This window comes from Chrysoperla carnea, chromosome 4 (genome assembly GCF_905475395.1).
Source record: "Chrysoperla carnea chromosome 4, inChrCarn1.1, whole genome shotgun sequence".
Lineage (NCBI taxonomy): Eukaryota > Metazoa > Arthropoda > Insecta > Neuroptera > Chrysopidae > Chrysoperla > Chrysoperla carnea.
Genome location: NC_058340.1, coordinates 3,125,048 through 3,146,750, shown reverse-complemented (window position 1 = coordinate 3,146,750; position 21,703 = coordinate 3,125,048). Strand labels below are relative to the sequence as shown.

The following is a 21,703-nucleotide window of genomic DNA, read 5'->3' as shown; positions in this document are numbered from 1 at the left end:
AAAATAATTTTTATACTCCGTGTACGCTGAAAATTGTAACACAACTTTTCTCATCTTTCAAACTCTCGATGCAAAGTGGTGGAAGGTGATACAAAATTTTCGCCATCCTATTCAAAAACTACCAACTACAAGCATTCAAATAACTTTTAGATGATCCCGATAAAAACATTAATCTCAGAAATACAGATGTGTGAAATTTTTCGAATATTTGTTTAAATTCTTTTTAAGATGGGCAATTTTTTTGGTGTGTAGTACTGGTGGTGGAAAAATAATAAGTTTGTTTTGAATGTTTATCTAATGATAACGTTGGGTTAGTCCTACTTTTCGTATTCAACGTGAGCGAAAAATATGACTAGTCAATCCAAAAGATTGAAAAAGAAACGTTTAAACGCACTACACCTTTTCAGACATTAGGATCTAATAAAAATGTAAAGTTTTAACACAATAAATAACATGTCGTATCCAAAAAGTTTGCAACAGTAGTGTATATATATTATTATGACTGCCTTGTAACAACTACTTTACATCGCTTGCAACATTATGACCTAGTTTTTTGTTCAATTGTCTTGTACATGCTTTATATTATTTAAGAATATACGAATGCAGTCACCAATCGTCCAAAGTCCAAAATATCGATAAAAGAGTTCAAATCCATTTATGAAAAGTTTAAATTATAAACGTGGCTTGTAGATTTTTTACTCATTGGAAAGCAAGAAAAATATTTAAAAAAGTTTCATCATACTAGATTTTTTATGAAAAATTTAGTTTGGATTCCAAAATGATAGTGTTATCAAAAATCTGAAATTTTTTGGGTCAATGAATGCGTATTTAATACTTTTTCGGTATAAATTTTAAGCCAATTCTTTGTATGGTTTGCCAGAAAATAATTACTAAGAACATCTCTTTTTACATAGTGGTATGTGGAGAAGTCGTAATAAATGTTTGTTTTTAGTCGAAATTTTCTTTTAAAAATGTTACCATTTACATAAAACACTATTATCAATATTCCTCAAGTTTCAAGCTTTATAATCATACCAACATCAAAACTGCCTCTGTCTGATGAATATATTTTCTTGTTTCATATTTTTAAGAGCGCGGTTCTGTACTTGTCGGGGTTTTAGTTGTAGAAGCTAGGACGGAACAACCGAAAAGTACTAATTACGCTCTTTCATTTGATACCAAACACGCTATCATTATATCGAAATTTGTTTTTCCACCATCGGACTAATGGAAAGTACTAATTCCACTGTTTCATTTATTATATATATATATATATATATATATATATATATATATATATATATATATATATATATATATTTTGAAAAGTGCTAATTCCACTGTTTCATTTGATACGCAACACGCTATCATTAAATCGAAATTTGTTTTTCGATCATAACTTTATGCCCTGTAGCGGGCGCCATATTAAATTTAATGTGACATCATATAACCTATATTCAGCGGGCAATCAAGACGCTTTTAAGGAAACCTTTTTTGTCCAACTATGCAAAGTGGCTTAGAAGCTAGGAGGGAACAGACGAACATGCATACATACTGATGATTAATTCTAGTGATATTTTCTACTTTCAATTTTATTATCGTTAACTTTCTTAAGTGTAATATGTAATATTGACCTAACACGGTCTTTGACAGTAACATAAACACTACAATGATGTAATTCACACATAAATTCAATTGATCGAATTTATCAGAAGTACGCCTTTCTTTAGAAAAAAAAATGTCAAGAAAATTGATCTCTTGGCATTTTATAAAGATCATATTACGGTGTCTCTATAAATAAATTGTAAATTTTTAATCTCGCTCTATTTTCGAAGTTTCTACGTTTCTGCAGCATATTAAAATATTATTCCTAGTTTTTGTTCAGATGTACATGTTAGAAAATAATTCTGACCTTAATTTTGAATGTTTAAAGTTTTATTCATTGTATTTTATTTATTTTCACAGTTTCTTTTTTATTGTAAAATTATCACAAAGTGGATAGCTATTGTTTTTTAAAATGGGTGAAATTCAATTTTGGAAAAAAGTAGGTGTGAGAAAAATGCTATACTTTGAAATACCTTCAAGGTTTCAGAAAAAATCCGCAATTTTTTTTTCAAATACTTATAACTCGAAAACGGAGAGTTTTTTTAAATGTTTAATAAAGACAACATGGTGCACGGGAGTAGGGAACTTCTGCACTGCCGCATGGGCGTAAATCAAAAAAGCATAAGCACACACCTATATGAAATTTTTCAGTACACTCAGACAAACATGCTCCACCCGCTCCCATAAAAATCTACTGACGAGGAGAGAATTTTTGGGTCAAATGCTTCATTTCCCACAGTATTTATACTATATGTTTCTTAGAATTTATTTTTAAATGGAGTGTCTCTAGAAAGTCTGTTAAACTTTACTAGACAAACGTCAGCTGAAAATAAATCGATTAAGCTGAAATTGCTTTAGTTCTCCATGCATTGTTTGCATTTTAAAGTTGTAAAAAATCTGTTTTTTTTTTTAAAAGTTTTAAAGAAACAAGAACAGTTTTGCACTTCTTTGGTGTAGAATACTGGAATTGTTAGTACTAAAACCTTTCGAATTTCTACGACGATGTAATTAAATGATTCTAGGCATACAAAAATCATTATATCTATTATTTAAAATTAAATTTTTGTGGACAGGATCGTACATATTTCGTTTGATGTATCAAAAACAATTATTAAAACATTAATTTAAAACATCCTTTTTAGAAAGGTAAATAAATTTAAATTCAGTATGTCTGCCATGTATGTAAAATATACCTATATGAAGAATATTTTAATATATCAAAACAAGAAAACAAAGCAATATATGTTTTTTATTTATATAAAAAGACTTAATTGAAGCTTAAATATTTATGAGGCAAAATAAGAAACGTGTGAGCTGCCAAAGCTCCATTACTTAAGGCATATTTTTCCCTACTTACATATTTCTTACATAACAAAGGTAGAAGGGCAAATACTTGTCACAAATTGAATAGGTAAATAGATAAATTTAGGAATAGATAGGTTCAAAGCCATAAAAACCGAGAAATGAACCTAGTAAAGGAGAGACGGGAACTTGAAATTTACTATACAGCCTATATACCGATATCCACCAAGTTTCTAGTTCAATTTGGGTAGCTTGCACTTAAGTTCAATACCATAAAAACGCCGAAAAAAGCGGTTTTCCTGTAGGAATTCCCCTTCTCCATATTTCCGAAACTAAGCTGATCTTTTTGTAGCATGAATCCGTCTAGTAATCAACTTTAACTACCAAATTTTAGCTCATTCAACTACAAGAGCCCGTTGGGAATACCCAAATGAAGCGGTAAGACATCTCTAACGTAAAATAATTTCAATTCAGAAAACGAGTTATTAACACTGTTTCCCGTTGATCTGCGATACAATTGCAAATGTCTATATTTTCGAGGGAAATATTGCAAAAAATAATATATAGGGTGTCAAAAGAAATAAGTTGTTGTAAAGATTGTGAACTAATTTAATTTTATGAACTTTATGAATAACAGAAAGAAAAAAAAAACTTGAAAAGAAACATTATAAATTTAAAATTTAATATACTATCAATTTTGTATAAGATTTATACTACAGTATGTATATAATATTATAGAAGCACAAAAAACTAGTTAATTTTAAACATACAAACTTATGGAAAAGTATTAAAAAGCTTTATTCCATTTAGCATATCATGAAGCGTGAAATATTGATTTAGAATAACGTACACTGATTACTAAGTTTTGGAATTTTAAACCGTTTGTATCTCAAAACAAGAGAAAACAAACAATTGACTGAGTTAATTGTCGAAATACCATGTATGGACAGTGCTGATTACTCTGTCTGATACTATAACTGATATAACCATAACATATACTCAATGTCACAAAAAATGCTCGTTTTAAAACATTCTAAGTGTTACTATTATAACATAACATATGATGAGTACGCTTAGAATGTTTTAACTGTGGCACTTTTTTTGACAGTGAGTGTACATGCTATACAATTTTGTGCTCTCACGGTTAAACAGTGATGTTTACGAAAAAATGTTGTTTAATATTTTATAAGGAACATTTTTTACATTTAAGTTTTTGTTCTATCTCTAACGGACCCCTTAGAAAAATTCGAAAAAAATCGTAAAAAATTATTTGTTTCGGGATTTGATGAAACTCAGTTTATAAGGTAATTTTGACCCAAGAAATTCAAAAAACGAGTTTATTTGGCGATTGGCCGAGTAATTTTCGAAAAAAACGATATTTCGGATCGATTTCCGGTATTATCTCGAGAATTATTCGCCCAATCGTTAAATGAAACGGATTTTTGTATTTTTTGGGTCAAAATTACCTTATATACAGAGTTTTATCGAAATTGGAAACGATAAATTTGTATCGATTTTTTGCAATTTTTTCAAGGGGTACCCCTTAGAAAAATTCGAAAAAATCGTAAAAAATTATTTGTTTCGGAATTTGATGAAACTCAGTTTATAAGGTAATTTTGACCCAAGAAATTCAAAAATCGAGTTTATTTGGCGATTGGCAGAGTAATTTTCGAAAAAAACGATATTTCGGATCGATTTCCGGTATTATCTCGAGAATTATTCGCCCAATCGTTAAATGAAACCGATTTTTGTTGTTTTTGGGTCAAAATTACCTTAAATACAGAGTTTTATCGAAATTGGAGATGATAAATTTGTATCGATTTTTTGCAATTTTTTCAAGGGGTACCCCTTAGAAAAATTCGAAAAAATCGTAAAAAATTATTTGTTTCGGAATTTGATGAAACTCAGTTTATAAGGTAATTTTGACCCAAGAAATTCAAAAATCGAGTTTATTTGGCGATTGGCCGAGTAATTTTCGAAAAAAACGATATTTCGGATCGATTTACCTATACCAAAATTTTGTTCGTAGCATCAGTATTTTTAAGCATTACAAACTTGGGACTAAACTTAATATACTATGTATATTTCATATATACATATAAAAATCTAAATCTTATAAAAATATATATATAATATATATTATATATATAAAAATCTTATAAAGTTAGTAATTTTCTCACTTTTGAATTATAAATGATTACAAAAGATGAAATTATTTCTACAGTGTTATTATTAACTTGATACTTGATAGAGAGACGTGTAACTAGAGCTTATTTGCTACAAATTAGATTTATAAACCATGGGTATAAAATTATTTTTTGTCTAATCAGTAATTGATATTTTTGAAATAGTATGAAACTACGCTTTTGAGTACACGGTGAAAAATGAACGGTATCAAATCGCCCTAGATCCAATAATTTATTTTGCATGCTACTTTTTATGGCAGGTCAAGTATATATCAAAATATTTGGCGTGACTATCCTAGTATAAACGGTTTTTTTGTGTTTTCAACAATTTATTAAATTTTTAACTTGAATTAGTTTTTTTTAATTTCCACCGACTAGTTTGGGAGAAATCTATGAAAAAATATCATCCATCTTCCGTTTTGCCATAAAACCAATGTTAAAAAATGCCTACTTTTGAAGTAATTTATTTATTTAAATAATCGGGCAACCGTCCCTAAAATTTTCAGAATAGCTTAGACTTAGTCCCACTTCATATAAATTGGCGATACATAGCCGGATTTTCAGAAGCGCAATACCTAAAGTTCTGCTTATTTACCACTCCTGACAAATGAAAATGGGTTTCGTCACTCATAATCAAGTGTATGGAAAAAAACGGACAGCATTTAACAGATGTTATTTTTCGTAACGTAATCAATGTTTTAATTTTTTCCTCTTTAATTTTTATAATGGCAACATCTAAGGTACACATAAAAAAAAATAATTTTTGATTTTCCTTTAAAAATGAGTGTGTAACTGTTATTTCAAAACATCCATACCTCCCTGCCCAACTCTGTACTTAGCACGCCTATCCTAGAATAAAGTTCTTCAAGATATAATTTTTCCAAAATTGTATTAATATTAAATTTAACATTTAACAATTAATTTAACAATTATTAACCAACTTGTTAGCTCCCCGTTGTGTATACCGTGTTTGAATATATTTGAATATATATATATATATACTGACACTATGCACTATACTTGCGAATTAAACTTTCGTATATAATAATTACAATTGAACGTAATCTGCGTGAAACGACATTAGAATAAAAACAATTGCAAACAAACAATTGACTGAGTTAATTGTTGAAATACCTTGTATAGAAAGTGTTGAAAATCAATGCTTACATTATTATTTTTTTATAAATAGAAGAGGTTAAAAAACCAACACAATTATGGCGACCAATTATATGGTTATCGAATATTTCGAAAATTTTCAAAAGTATTTTCTAGCTTTTTGTTTCGTTTTTTTAGCTGAATGTTTCACAAGACCACTATCTGCAAATTTTCAACTATCTATCATTTATAGTTTTGGAGAAAATGGCAAAGTTTTCTATCTCTAACGATTCACAAGATAGGTCCTAAGGATCCAAGATCCAATTGACCTTTGTTGCTCATTTATGAACTCGACCTCACTTTTTACTTCCTGAGCACGCTGTGAAAATTTCCGCTTGATATCTGTTTTCGTTTCTAAGTTATCTAGTTGTCAGACAGACGAACAGCCGGGAAAGGATGAATTAGGTAATTTTATGAACACCTATACGAAAATTTTGTTTGTAGGAGCAATATTTTTAGGCGTTACAAACTTGGGACTAAACGTAGTATACCTTGAAATATATTTCATATATACAAGATATAAACAGCGAACACAATTCCCTTAAAAAGTAATTAAGAATGGATTTAAATACTTTTATTTAGAAAGTATTCATTTTATATGTTCATGCTTTGTAAATGAAATGAAATATTCTATAATTTTGTATAATAATTTTTAATGGCTGTCTATTTGCATGCTAACGTAAAACTAATTAAACAACGGTCTACACGTTAAATTGATGTATTAATGAGAATACGAATAGAGCTGTTTTTAAAATCAGTAATATTTATTGATTACTTACAATACCTGACTTACATAATAAGTCACTAACTTGCTGGTTGTTTAGAGTAATAACTTCATGCCTGAATTCTCAAAGTAGATTCCACGATCAATTTTAATTTTAAGTTCAGATCCACTAATGCCTATGATCAAATAGTTCTTCTCCCGGTTTTAGTACAAATCCTTCCCAAACGTTATGCTTTATGAGAATTTAAGTTTAGGTGTACGTTAACATGCAAATTGATATCATATTATTATTTACACTAATTATAATCTGTTGAAATGAATGCGTTGGTTTATATTTCTTTATGAATCTCTCAAATCATATATTTATGGTAAACAAAAAGGATAATTTTGACAATATAAATTATGTGTTTAATCCATGAATAGAAGACAAAATCAGGTCTTTCATTTCTCGAGAAGAATTGTTTTCATAATATATTCTTTCTGTACATATAGAAAGGAGAAAGTTGTCTATGTAGTTCTTGTTTCAAGCTTGACCCAATGCAATTTTTGGTCTACTATCTATCGTGAAATTTGATTGTTTATTTATTTTGGATTGGATTTCCATTACGATCGAACCAAAAATAAAATTAAACAACTTGTGTATATCATACGTAGCCGCATAAATTTACTGAATCAGTTGACTTAAACTTCTTAACTCTAATCAAACGATGAATAGTCGAAGCCTATTGATATGTGGGCATAAACAATCATGTATGTGTATGGTATGTAGCTCGAACTACACACTCATTTTAATATAAAAAGTTCAATAATTTGTTGCCGTTGTTCAACATTGTATAATTTTCTCAATTTTAAGGATTAAGCGGTTGCCTCGCTATGTAGCCTTTTCTATTGGGCAGGTATCATCTATCACACAAAAAGCTATTGCCGCAATCTGCTTCCAAATTTAAAAAAAGTGTGATATCTCAGAAATAAGTAGCTTAACGTAAGCTTAAAGTTCAAATAGAAAATTCTTAAGGTCTCAATATTAATTAACTATTTTCGGGTCAAAACAAATTAAGAAAACCTCATTAATGCATGTGTTGTGCCAAAAATGGCATCCAAATTTAGGAGAACTTTTTGAGAAATTTGCATCCCCTGTGAAAAAGAAACAGTGAAACACATCCCGGTACGTATTGTGGGGATAACTCCCTTATTGTGTTGTCACCGGTTTTCTTGTTAAGGTTGCCCTTTAGTTTCCTATTTTGCAAATGAAAATAAGTCTAGTGTGTTATCCGTTTTAATTCATTTTAACGATATATTTAGGATTGAGAAATCGACTCGGCTAGATCATCATCTATTTAGTGAATAATTTTTGGGCCATAAAAGATGATAAGTATAACAACAAGGTCCTAAAACCTACTATAACGTAGGTTATAGTAGGTCTTATATAAATACTTTGCCGATAGGCCAACGTTATCTAATGGACCGTGGGACAATACGGGTTTTTTTTAAATGATAAATACATACTTGAAATTTCGTGAGTGGATTCCTTTTGATGAACATACCAAACTTTGTCAATCCTAGTAGCTCAGTTGGTTAAGAACCAATCCCGTTCACGGTATGCATAGGGTAGTGGGTTCGATTCCCGCCGTCACAACAAAAATTAATTTAATAAATGGTTGTGATGGGCTGGGCTGTGAAAAAATTCGTAGAGGAAAGTTTGATAGAATCATCAAAAGGAAACCACTCAGGAAGTTTCAAGTATGTATCATTTAAAAAACCGTGATGTCCCACGGTCTATAAGCAATTTATAGAATTTGCTTCTAATGTCAGCCCTAATTTATTCAAGGAGTCATGGCTAACCTTGATAACTTTCTCATTTAGGAAACCAACAAGCAAAACCAATCTCTCGTATACATTGTATATATGCATGATGATGGAGTGAGCTTTAAAATAATATCTATAGGAAAACAAAAGCAATATTGTTATGACACTAATTGGGGTAGACGTCGGCAAGTAAACATGCTTTTTATTTAATTAGTTTCCCTTCCCTATATGTGTTTGAATGGATTCGAGTTCGTTTTTAATACACGTCATATATATATATCACCTGTATAAAGTTAATCCCACCCCTAATAAAATTATTTAAATTTGATAAATTTTCAAAATTAGTATTTCCATATATATGTATAAATGTGTGATGTCATGATAGAACAAAGTAATGATTAGAGTTAGGTATAAACTTCTTCAACCCTTTAATAATTATTATCTAATGTAATTTAAAGGTACAAATATAAAGGTTAAGTATACCGTTGAAACTACATAATTGTTTTATATTGTTTTCCAGAAAATTTAGGCCAGGGTTCTTTTTCTTTTATTGTATAATCCAAGCAATAGAAAGTTTTTATATAATAATATAAACATATCAAGATTTTATATAATAATAAAATATTCTCATTCATTCAGTGTTAAATAGGTAAGGTTAGGTTATATTGGCTGTCCACGAAGGAAAGAATGCACTTAGGCTATAGAGTCCATTGTGATACCATATTTGTGTTTTACAACTTTTCCGCTGATAATTTCATTTATCAGCTCCTCAATTTCATAGGCTGAGTGCACCTCCTTCATGCATATATCATGCACTACAACAGCCCACAAATATTAATTAAATTAATTTTTTTGCGACGGCGAGAATCGAACCCGCTACCCTAAACCGCGGACGGAATTGGTAACTCCTATCCAACTGAGCTAATAAGGCGACTTTTAAATAGTTTGCAATAATATTTTGCTGAGTTTAACGGCTGTAAAATACAGAAAAAAAAACAAAATACGAAGAATTCGAAAACTGGAAGGTTTAGATAAAAATGTCCAAGAAAATTTTTTGTTAATTTTCACCCAGATTATATGATAAAAATTTTACCCAAGTCCCCGGTCAATATTATTTTTTTATTTAAAAAAATTAGTTTAAACAATATCCTCACGAGTTAGCCATAGGCAACCTGTACTCTACATTCAGGAGCATTCAAGAAGAGAAAAAATTATTCAAGCTCAATGGCGGATTTTATTTGGTCTAATAATAAACTCTGGTATGCGCGATACTTCCGAAAGGTTGTAAGCACGCATACCAAGATATTTTTGAATCTGACATTCAAAATGAAAAAAAAGCTATCGTGATAATGGATAAATCTTATCCTCTAACACAATTTTAGTAAGCTTAATCACGGAGCTTTCAGAATTGATGTCTCCTCGCCTATATTTAACATTGGATTTATGGTAAAACACGGTAGATGGATGATATGTTTTCATAGATTTCTCCAAAACTAATCGGGGTCATTAAAAAATAACTATTAAAATTTTAATTAAAACTTTAATAAATTATTGAAAAAAAAAACCCATTGTGTCCGACTTGAGGATGTATGACCACGGTAGTGTGGACTTTCAACTGTGATGGTGAATTATGTTATAACTTGAAAATATATGGTAAGAATAAAATATTTCCTTATCTGAAGTAATTTTCAAAATATCGAAAAATTTTCTTCTTATTTTTCTTCTACAGTCACGAAGTTATAGCAAAAATCAAAATAGGATACAAATAATTTCAATCCAAAATCTAAAATTGCCTTGGTGCGTGCTCGTACTACCTTAAGTTTTGTCTATTCTAATAATATATTATTGCAATGTAATATGGAAAAGCCTTATATTTTCTTCAGAGTATTATCGTAGTTTATCATAGACAAATTGATGAGCTAACTTAATATAAGTATCGACACAAAAAAAATACTTAAATACCAAACAAAATTAAGTTTAGTCAAGTACCTTTATTATGAAAGTTTTCAATTGAAAATGAATAAAAAAAAATTGTATGGGTTTATTAAATAAATAACTCTTAAATTAGATGGTATAAAAAACAGTTTGGTTGTTTAGTGTTCTTTCTACTCGAATATAGAACGATGTGATTTATAGGCTATATCATCGTCATGTCAATAAGTTGTCTTAATGAATTTTATTTTTTCTGAACTGTAACAGAACGTGATTTATGAATGAATGAATGTAATGTTTTGTTATAGTTTTAATCAATCTCAAAAAACTTGCAAACAGGTTATTCTGATTGTAAAATATATTATGAGAAATTTCAAATATTTATTTATAATAAAAGGTTTTAATAAAAATAAGTTTATATTTATATAATTGAGTTAAGTAAAATAAATAGGAATGAAAGAATAGAAAAAACTATATAATGTCGGGAATCGAATCATGGACATTTCGACTATTCGAGCGGTATAGTTAGACCAACCCTTCTACATGATCTAAGGTCAGAAAGTCGCCCTGATATCTCAATTGGTAAAGGTGTAACCAATTCCGTCCGCGGTATACCCAGGGCAACGGATTCGATTCCCGCTGGCGCAACAAAAATTAATTTAATTAATAGTTGTGATGGGCTGGTGTAGTGCATGGTATATGAAGGAGGTGCACTCCGCCTCTGAAATTGAGTAAAACATGTCTGTTTTACCACCTTTTCCGCTGATAATTTCATTTATCAGCTCCTCAATTTCATCGTATAATTTCAATACTTGATAGTAAACTACAAAATAATTTTGAACTTTTATAGATACTTTTTTTTTTTTTTTAAAAACTCCATTAATATTTTATAAATTGATAATTTTAAAAATAGTTTAATTATTATTTTGGAGATGTTCTACTTTTTTAAGTTTCCCAAATCTATTTTTTATTTTCGGAAATTTTCAAAAATATTTTATTGGTCTATACAAATAATAATTTACGAAATACTATTACGAAATATGGATTGCCCATTAATTAAATACTATTTTGTTTTATTCGACTCTCAGACTACGTAGACCATTTTAAAACTCGAAATACAAACAAACACAATTATATGTTTTTCATAAAATATAACAAAAACGGAAATAACGGTGACAGAACGACTAATTTATGATTTGAAAAAACAATTAAAATTTTAATTGAAAATAATGTATTTTCAACAAATAAGTACAAAAAAAAAAAAGAAGAGAAAAACTGAAAGAAAATGTCATTACCTACTTGAATAAATGTTATTTTATATTCTTTGAACGTAACCCCCTACTTATTTCGTCTATTATAAACATAAAACCACCGTATTAAAGAAAGCACAGTTGTGAATCTATCATCGCCATCTTTTATACTTTTTTTTTTTCCTAGCTACTTTTTTTGTTTTGTTTGGTTAAAGCAAACTAACGACATTTTCTTCTACAATTTCTTAAACAGAATAAAAAAAAAACAAAAAAAAGAAACTTTAAGTGACAAGTCTCTCTTGTTTCTTTTTACCGTACGTACTCTGTATATTTCATTTGAAACAAGTTTTCTTATGCGAACAGAATGTGAAAATAGTTTCATTAAAATGTTATTCGCGACAAAGCTAATTAAGTTTAAGAAGTGAAATAGTAACTGGAATGCCTAGTTACATTTGGAGTATATTTATCCAAGATAATGTAGACTTATATATGTATGATTATATATAGAAATGTTGAAGAAAGATACCTACCATACCCACCTTCCTACCTACCTATGTTACGTATCTGTCTATCCAGGTTAGGTAGATGTATTAAAAGAGAGTTTTCATTATTTTTAATGTTCACGGGTTGAAACGTGTTGAAATTTTGAAAAAGATTGTCCGAAAATTCAGAAAAATTACATATTAATGTTAACGTAGTACGAGCACCAAGGCAATTTATGATTTAGAGTTAATAATAATAATAAAAATAATAATAATGGGGTTTTAACCTCCGTTTCTCTGACATATACGCCTATAACAGAAGCCACCCACATCATTATTTGTTAATCTTTATTTATCTTAATTATAAACATATTTACAATTACAATTAGATGTGGGTGGAGTCGGTTACTTCGTTCTTATTCAAGCCACGACAATGTGATAAATTCTGCACTCCCATTATTTATAAACTGTTCACACTGCCGCTGCCCGGATTCGAATCCGCAACCTAAGTCTAAATGGACAAACAGGCAAAGGTTGATGTTTACGAAAAAATGTTGTTTAATATTTTATAAGGAACATTTTTTACATTTAAATTTTTTTTCTATCTATAACGGTTTACAAGATAGGTCCTACGCAGCAAAGACCCAAATGACCTTATGACTCCTTAGAAAATTTCGAAAAAATCGTAAAAAATTATTTGTTTCGGAATTTGATGAAACTCAGTTTATAAGGTAATTTTGACCCAAGAAATTCAAAAATCGAGTTTATTTGGCGATTGGCCGAGAGATTTTCGAAAAAAACCATATTTCGGTTCGATTTCCGGTATTTTCTCGAGAATTATTCTCCCAATCGTTAAATGAAACCGATTTTTGTATTTTTTGGGTCAAAATTACCTATCAAGCAGAGATCAGACAACAGAGGACATTACCGTTTTATATAAACGGGTAATATACAATATATATATAAACAATGTCCTTACTCTTTTTATTATTACAATGTGAACAAACATTGAAATTAAAAAAAAAAAGAAGTAAAAGCTCTTTGAAAATCATTTCATTTATCTCGATGTGTCTGTAAAAAGCATCAAAAACTAATTTTCTTCTACTACACTACAAGAAGGTTTTAACCTTGGGATTCAATTATATAGTTGAGAGATTCATTATTATTAATATTGTATCTTTTATAAAGTACAAATCCTACGGTTATATAAAATTCAACCTGCAGGCGATTCGATTTTAATCATTTCTATTTTTGTGTGGTGATAGGGTATCAGACTAAATTTTTTTTATTACTTCGGATAACGAATTCTGACTTGAACGTTGATGAACGTTTAATATTCCTAAGTCAACAAAGAGGAAAATACCCATATATGGGTATTGCCATTAATATTACATATAAAACTTGTTTTGCTAAAATGAGATGGACACCCTTTGAATGCAATCTTTGATTGCTTATAACTTCTTCATTTTTTAATTAATGTTAATTTCACTTTCAAATATTGTCATGGTATCAAGCCTAGTTTTACATTTTTATGCTAAATATGGCCAATTCGAAATCAGGATTATCCTCTAGTTAGTTAACTAAATCTTGTAATATCAATACGTAGGAAAAAATCTCTAGTGTGAACTGTACATTTTCATTGTAGGCCCGCTTAAAAGGAAATTGTCCATGATATAGAGAACTCGCTAGTGTTTTCCAGTTTTCCATTTAATAACTTTTTCAATCAACCATTTGTTGATTTTTTGTTGACATGAGTTGATGGAGTTACATAATTTAATTTTCAAATACTCATACTTTCATACAATAAAAGCTTTTCCCGTAAAAAGTAATTTAATTTAAATTTTTTTTCAACACATTTCTTATTTCAAGGGGTAAAATTTAAAATTTTGTTTATGGACGTTATTTCAGAATCAAAAGATCTAACAGAAAAAGCGAATAACCTTTGAGATGTATAAAGAGTATTCGTTACATGTTTTTAAATCGAAATTAAACATGTAAAAATAAAAGAGTCCAAAGTTCAAAAAATAAAATTTTCTGAATGGGGAAGACCCATTTTTGTTGTCTAAAAGAATTCTTTGAAAGACTTGTTCAAAGGGAAATAAAGGAGAAAATTGAGTAAAAAGTTTTCTATATCACTGCAATTTTTATTTTTTCAATTATATATCGAAAATTGTTGTATATTTATTATTCCTAGTAATAAATTCATTTCTAGTAATCATATTTTTTCTATTGCATATTTGGAAAGACTTAGAACATGAATACAAGTAAAACACAAATATGAAATTGTCAAGATAATGTATTCTGGCGTGCATGGCAAAAAATTTACCGACAGGGTAACTTAACCCCTTAACATGTTCTGTAGGTCTGGTACAATAAAATAATCGTCGATTCAACTAATCGATTGTTTCTAGGTCCGACTATTTGAGTCAATGTTCCCTTTATAGTATAGTTTTCGATCATAAAACAAAAAATAACGAAAATTATGTAAAATTTCATTCAAATAAGAGAACAAAAATTTGAAAAGTTGAATTCATTTAAGAATTGGAGTGTCATTTGAGCCCTAAACAGTGATGAAAGTCACAATAACTTTACGTGATATTTGGTTACAGTTTCTTCAAAATGTATGAACTACGACAGCAAAATATTTCATTTTATTGGATTTCAATTCGGAGTAGTCAAGCAAAAACATTAAAACAGTTGTATTCTTATTTCGTTTAATTCATTTTTTAATTATTGTTTTCATAAATAAAGTTACTAAATAACAAGATACTCTTTCGACACCTAGGAACTTAGATTTCTCCAATTACCATATCACGCGATATTTTAAAAGACACTTTAAAAATATGGTAAATACCACTGACATCTATTTTGTTACATACTGTATAAGGCGCATAGTAATATGGCTCTCTCAAAACATAAGAAAATAGAAAATTGTAGGTTTTCTTTGTTGTTCATTTTATGTTTTTCTTATATACAGCTACTACAGTTGTAGGTAATATAACTGACTGGCCTGGTCTGGCCTGTTCTGTTGTTACTTCTATTTTCTTTCATTATGATTGTAAATTAATCGTACATTTAGAGAACTACGTGAAAGAATTATTGAACTATGAAAAATAACTTACAATTTTGTAAAAACAAACTCGACAGTTATACGTACGTATACTACCTTAAGTTTTTAAACAATCGATAAAGAAAACTACTTAGTTATCCTGTCACAAAAGTGTATTACATTAGGTTTAAAATTTTAATCTTTCTATACTTATTTGAAAAAGTTTCCAGTATAATAATGTGATTATTTAAGAGATTTTAACTTTCAAAGTAGTTTAATATATGTTGGAAATACCTACGTAAATTGTTATTTAGACATACCTTAATTATTCTTTCCTTACACTCTTATAAATTAGTCAAGCTAAAAAAGTAGTCGTACCATAAACTAAAATTTGACGAATATTGATTGAGGACGACATACAAATAAGAATGTAATTGAATAACAAAGCATAACATTTGTTCAATTTTAATTCTTTCGTTTTTGATTTTGATTACCGTTAGGCTCCCAAAATATATCAGGATCAAGATATTCTTAAATTAAATTAAATAGTAATTATGCAAAACACTAGAAATAAAAAATAATGGTAATAAAATATTTAATAACAACTCTATGAAGTGCAGCTGTGGGTTCGCTTTTATTCCTACATTAATTTTGTATTTGCATATGAAATCTTTCGATTTAACGCTCGCCTGCAGCATTAGACACTAAATGTAATTATTAAACTTATTTATAAGATATTTAAAGGTGTTAACAAAAGTAGTTGAATGTTACTTTTTAAACTTTAGTTTTTGTTTTGTACATATTTTCTTAACACAATTTATAAATTTATAAATGGTGAGTCAGAAATATAATCATTTTTTATTGCAATATGTACGAAAATTAAATCTCTTATAGACCTTTTTTCCTGATAGAATTACGGCTATTTAAAAACTAGATGGTAGCATCTTTTAGTGTTGCAAATAAAATTCATGAACATTTAATCAATTTTAAGTGATTGCTTATACTGTATCTGTCTTAGATGTTAATGCTTTTAACAACTGTGAAAATAAAGATTATTTGAATTAATTTATCAATTAAATATTAAATTGTGATAAATATTTAATTGATAGCTCCATAGAAATGTAATAAATTCTCTTCAGATTTCCAGTATGAGAGTTACAAATTTCTTTATATTTGACTGTTATCCAAAACAGTCAAGTATGAAGAAATTTATCACTAATACTTAAAATCTGAAGAAAATTCCTATGAAACTTAGCTAACGATTATATGTTTTTCGAAAAGTTGTGGCATACGACATAAGTCTCTACTGTAGGGGATATTTTTTTCAATCTTTTCCTAGATTAAGTCGGGTTGGAAAGTAAATTCAAAAATTTAATTACTAATACACGATTCAATATTAAATTTCGCATACAAGTGTATTAAACATATTGCTTTATAACAGAAATATTTTATAAAAATATTTTATGAAATATTAAACTTAATAAATATATGTATACAAAAATATGGTTTCCCTACTTTTATACCATGTATATGAAATATATCAAGGTATACTAAGTTGAGTCCCAAGTTTGTAACGCTTAAAAATATTGATGCTATGAAGAAAATTTTGGTATAGGTGTTCATAAAATCACCTAATTAGTCCATTTCCGGTTGTTTGTCTGTCAGTCTTCTGTCGGCTGTCGTATATCGCCAGTCGTCTGTCATCTGTCTGTCCGTCTGTCATCACGATTACTCAAAAACGAAAAGAGATATCATGCTGAAATTTTTCATAGCGTGCTGAGGACGTAAAAAGTAAGGTCAAGTTCGTAAATGAGCAATTGGGTCTTGGGTCCGTAGGACCAATCTTGTAAATCGTTAGAGATAGAACAAAAGTTTTAATGTAAAAAAAGTGTAATAAAAAAACAAACAACTTTTGTTTGAAACATTTTTTCGTAAACGTCACTGTTTATTCGTGAGAGCGCATAATTCGCGCAAATTATAGTATTATTGGGCATATCATTTATATGTGTGTGACATGTGTGTATGTGTAATGTGACAGAGTAATCAACACTGTCTATACGTGGTATTTCAACAATTAACTCAGTCAATTGTTTGTTTTCACTTGTTTAATTTATAGTCAAAATATTTTATTGACATATACTTGCATTTTCTTTAATATACCAATATTTAAAATAAAGCGAAAATCGGAAAATTCTTCATCTTAAAAATATTTGTTTTAATAAAATTTCTTCTAAAAATAATAAAAATAAAAATTTTTTCTCATTCGTTTTCTAGACATTCAGAGATACCGTACATACATGGTTTGGATTGTATGGGTAAGGGGGTAACACAAATACCGTACAAAATACAGATATTCAATATATATATATATATATATATCTATATATATATATATATATATATATATATATATATATTATATATATATATATATATATATATAGATAGATATAGATATATGGCAAACGGTTATAATATTATATAAACAATAAAATACATTTATTTTTTGATATAATCCGCCTAAGGCACAATCCAATATGCTTATCTAAATAATACTTTAGATAAATAATTTCCTTTTAAATATATTTTATCATATTCTGATTTTAAAATCATAGCATATTTATGATCCGTGGATTATGAATTAAGAACCCTATAATGAACCAATATTATCCTATATAAGCCGTTATTTGAGTATACCAATATCAGACGGAAAACTGGCAAAAGTTTAAAAATCCAAATTTCTTTTTTCTTTTTACTTAATCATCTCTCAATTCTTTTTAAAGTATTTCTATACCAAAAGAAAAGATGCAGAAAATTTGAAAATTGATTTATCAATTAATCATATCTCTTTTATACCTCTTTTGTGAACAATTCATTTCGATTCTCGGAACACTTTAAGAGAAATTAACTATCACAGTCAGGTTTTTACCAAAAAAATGTCTCATTTCTCATAATCCGTACAGGGAATCGATAAGAATTTTTCACAAAAGACCTTTGAAAGTGTAATTCTTTGAAAAGTTTAAATTTTTGTAATCATTTTCATTTCGACTCTTTAAGGTTTTTCAATACCGTAATTTAAAAATGATACCAACGTTTTGAAATTTTATTTATCAATGAATAATCATTTTATACGTCTTTTGTGAAAAATTCATATCGACTCTCTGTATGGTTTAGGAGAAATTAACTATCAAAATCAGTGTTTTTACCAATTTTTATTCACAGTTCTTAATTTTGGTATGATTTTAAAGTTTAAAAATTGAGGAATATTAATTAAAAGTTTTATGTAAATGGTAAAACATTTCTAAAAGCACTTATTCGATAAACCAATATTTATTACGAGTTTTTCATATACCACCATGTAAAAAGGGCTGTTTTTAATAATAATTATTAAAAACAGCAAAATAATTATTAATTTCTCGTAAACCGCATAGAGAATCCACTCGAAATTACTACAGAAGGTATATGAAATACTCATTGATTAACTGAGAAAGTCTTAATGTGTTAAGTCACAAGAAGCAAATGTGAAAAGACCTACTTAAATATTACTTGACAAAGAAAAATAAAATAAAATTAAAATTAAATTATTTTAACATAAAATAATTTTTTTAAATTAATTTATTATATTAATCCAAGCAAATTATTAAACATAATAACTATGGTTTTTTTGTAAAGTTCTATTCGAAAAATGAATATATGAGAAACTTAGAGGAAGTGACAAGGAGCAAATGTGAAAAGATCAAAATATTATCTAAAATTCGTACTCGAACGTGTTGCTGATACATTGATTATTAGTTAAAGAAACATTACAGAACCATACATGTTTCAGTTAATTCGTATACATTTTAGTTTATTATGTACTTTATCTTCCTCTGATGATAGAACAACGTAGGTACGTACAAACGTAGAGCTTCTTTTAAAGTATAGATAATACACATACAGTGGAACCTGGTTGAGTGTGACATCAAGGGACCTGCAAGTTTGTCTCACTTATAGAGATATTCCACTTACCCAGTGTTTCATATATCCAGGTATAAATAAACATCTGTCTCATTTACAGAGGGTTTCATTAATAAAGATCAGAATACAGGTTACTTCAGTTATAGAGGTGCGATTATTAAATAAAATAACGTATTATCAATATCATTAATGCTACCAAATTTATAAATACCGAGTTTTCGCGCGAAATCTTGTGCCTTTGCTTTAATAATCGCTCTACTTACCGGATCGTTTTTGTTACGAATTGACTTGACCCATACTCGCAAACACTGTTCAAGTTCAGGATATTCTGATAAACATACAGGTTTTAGTTTTCCTTGTCTTTCAGAACATTGTGATTAAATTTTATTATACCATGTATATATGAAATATACATAGTATATTAAGTTTAGTCCCAAGTTTGTAACGCTTAAAAATATTGATGCTACGAAATAAATTTTTATATAGGCGTTCATAAAATCACCTAATTAGTCCATTTCCGGTTGTCTGTCCGTCTGTCTGTCCGTCGGTCTGTCTGTCAACACGATAACTCAAGAACGAAAAAAGATATCAAGCTGAAAATTTAATAGCGTGCTTAGGACGTAAAAAGTGGGGTCTAGTTCGTAAATGAGCAACATGGGTCAACTGGGTCTTGTAAACGGCTAGAGATAAAACAAAAGTTTAAATATAAAAATTGTTCCTTATAAAAAAATAAACAACTTTTATTCAAAACATTTTTTTCGTAAACATCACTGTTTACCTACGAGGGCGTAAAATAGGCGCAAATTGTTTAGTAGATATGTATTATATGGTAATATCAGTTATGTATGTGTGATATATTTGTATGTGTTATGTGACAGTGTAATCAACACAGTCTATACATGGTATTTCAACAATTTACTCAGTCAATTGTTTGTTTTCACTTTTTTTTATTCTGAATTATTCTACAAAGAGTAGATTTTGGCACGTTAGATTCGACAAAAAATTCAACGCGTGCCTTCCCACTTTCATAAACGAATATTAACTTCAGTTTTCACATGGGTACTGATAACGATTTGAGCCTTCGTTTCGGCAATTTTCAAATAAACATCCGTATGATAGTAAATAAAAATTAAAAATGAAGGTCATTGAGGCTCTAAATTCGTTAAGAGCGTGATTTACGAGTAGAATAATGCAAGACAACAAACAAGACGATGGTATCTCAGTTCTTGGTTCCAGAGGTTAATGCATATCTAATTCACTCGCTGTCACAATTATAGAGGTTACTATGACGATAAAATCAAAAGAACGGATCCTAGATGTAGAGGTTTGCTTCGTCCTACTAACATAGGTAATTCAGTACCAAAGTGTTGTGACCTCAGAATGAGTTCCAGTTATGAAAGTTTCGTACTTATCCAGGTCCCAATTAACCAAGTTCCACTGTACATACGACGTACACACATACACATATATCGTAAAATATACTGTTGGTTTTTACCGTTCAACGGAACTCTCTCATATTATTTATGCTTTTAACTGAGAAAGAATTATGGAGAGTGTATGTACTGGGTGACCCCTTAACGATTGGAACATTCAACAACATTCAAATTTGTTTAATTTCGAAGGGGGCTTTTAAGTCAGCTCTGACAGAATAGAAAGTTAAATTATAAAATTATTAAGTACCAAAAAATCGGCAATTTTTATTTGATACATTTTTCCAAAATTGATTCGAGGTATACAGATTGCAAAACTTTGTATGTTTTTTTTTTTATCGAAACGCATTTTGCATCATTTCCATTACTAGAAGTCTTATAATAAAGAACAATTACAGTTATTGTTGAAAATATATTGCCGAAAACCAAACAGATTCCAAAAAAATCAAGCAAGAAAATATAGCATTTAATAGGAGGTAATTTTGATGTTGAAAAGGCCATGTTACCCAAACCAACATAAAACTAGACTTGATACCATGAAAAAATTTGAAAATGAAAATAAAATTGATTAAAAAACGAAGAAGTTAAAAAAATCAAAGATTACATTCAAAGGTAGCCCATCTCCTTCTTTCAAAACATAGTTTTATATTTAATCTCTATGGTGATACCCACGTATGACGTCACTATAACCTAATCTTCGTCTGTGTTTAATCAGGAATTTTAAACGTTCATATCTTGCATACTAGTCAATATTTCTTAAAACCAACTTCACTTTTCTATTCGTGAAGTGAGAATTCTTCATTTGTAGTGATAAAGAAAAATAAA

At 28.8% G+C, this 21,703-nt stretch overlaps 1 protein-coding gene across 2 annotated transcripts in view; it reads right to left on the bottom strand.

The window, feature by feature from the left end:
• The window catches only part of LOC123299040, a 168,618-nt gene that overhangs the window by 32,771 nt on the left and 114,144 nt on the right, over positions 1 to 21,703 (bottom strand). The gene's annotated exons all lie outside the window — the stretch shown is intronic.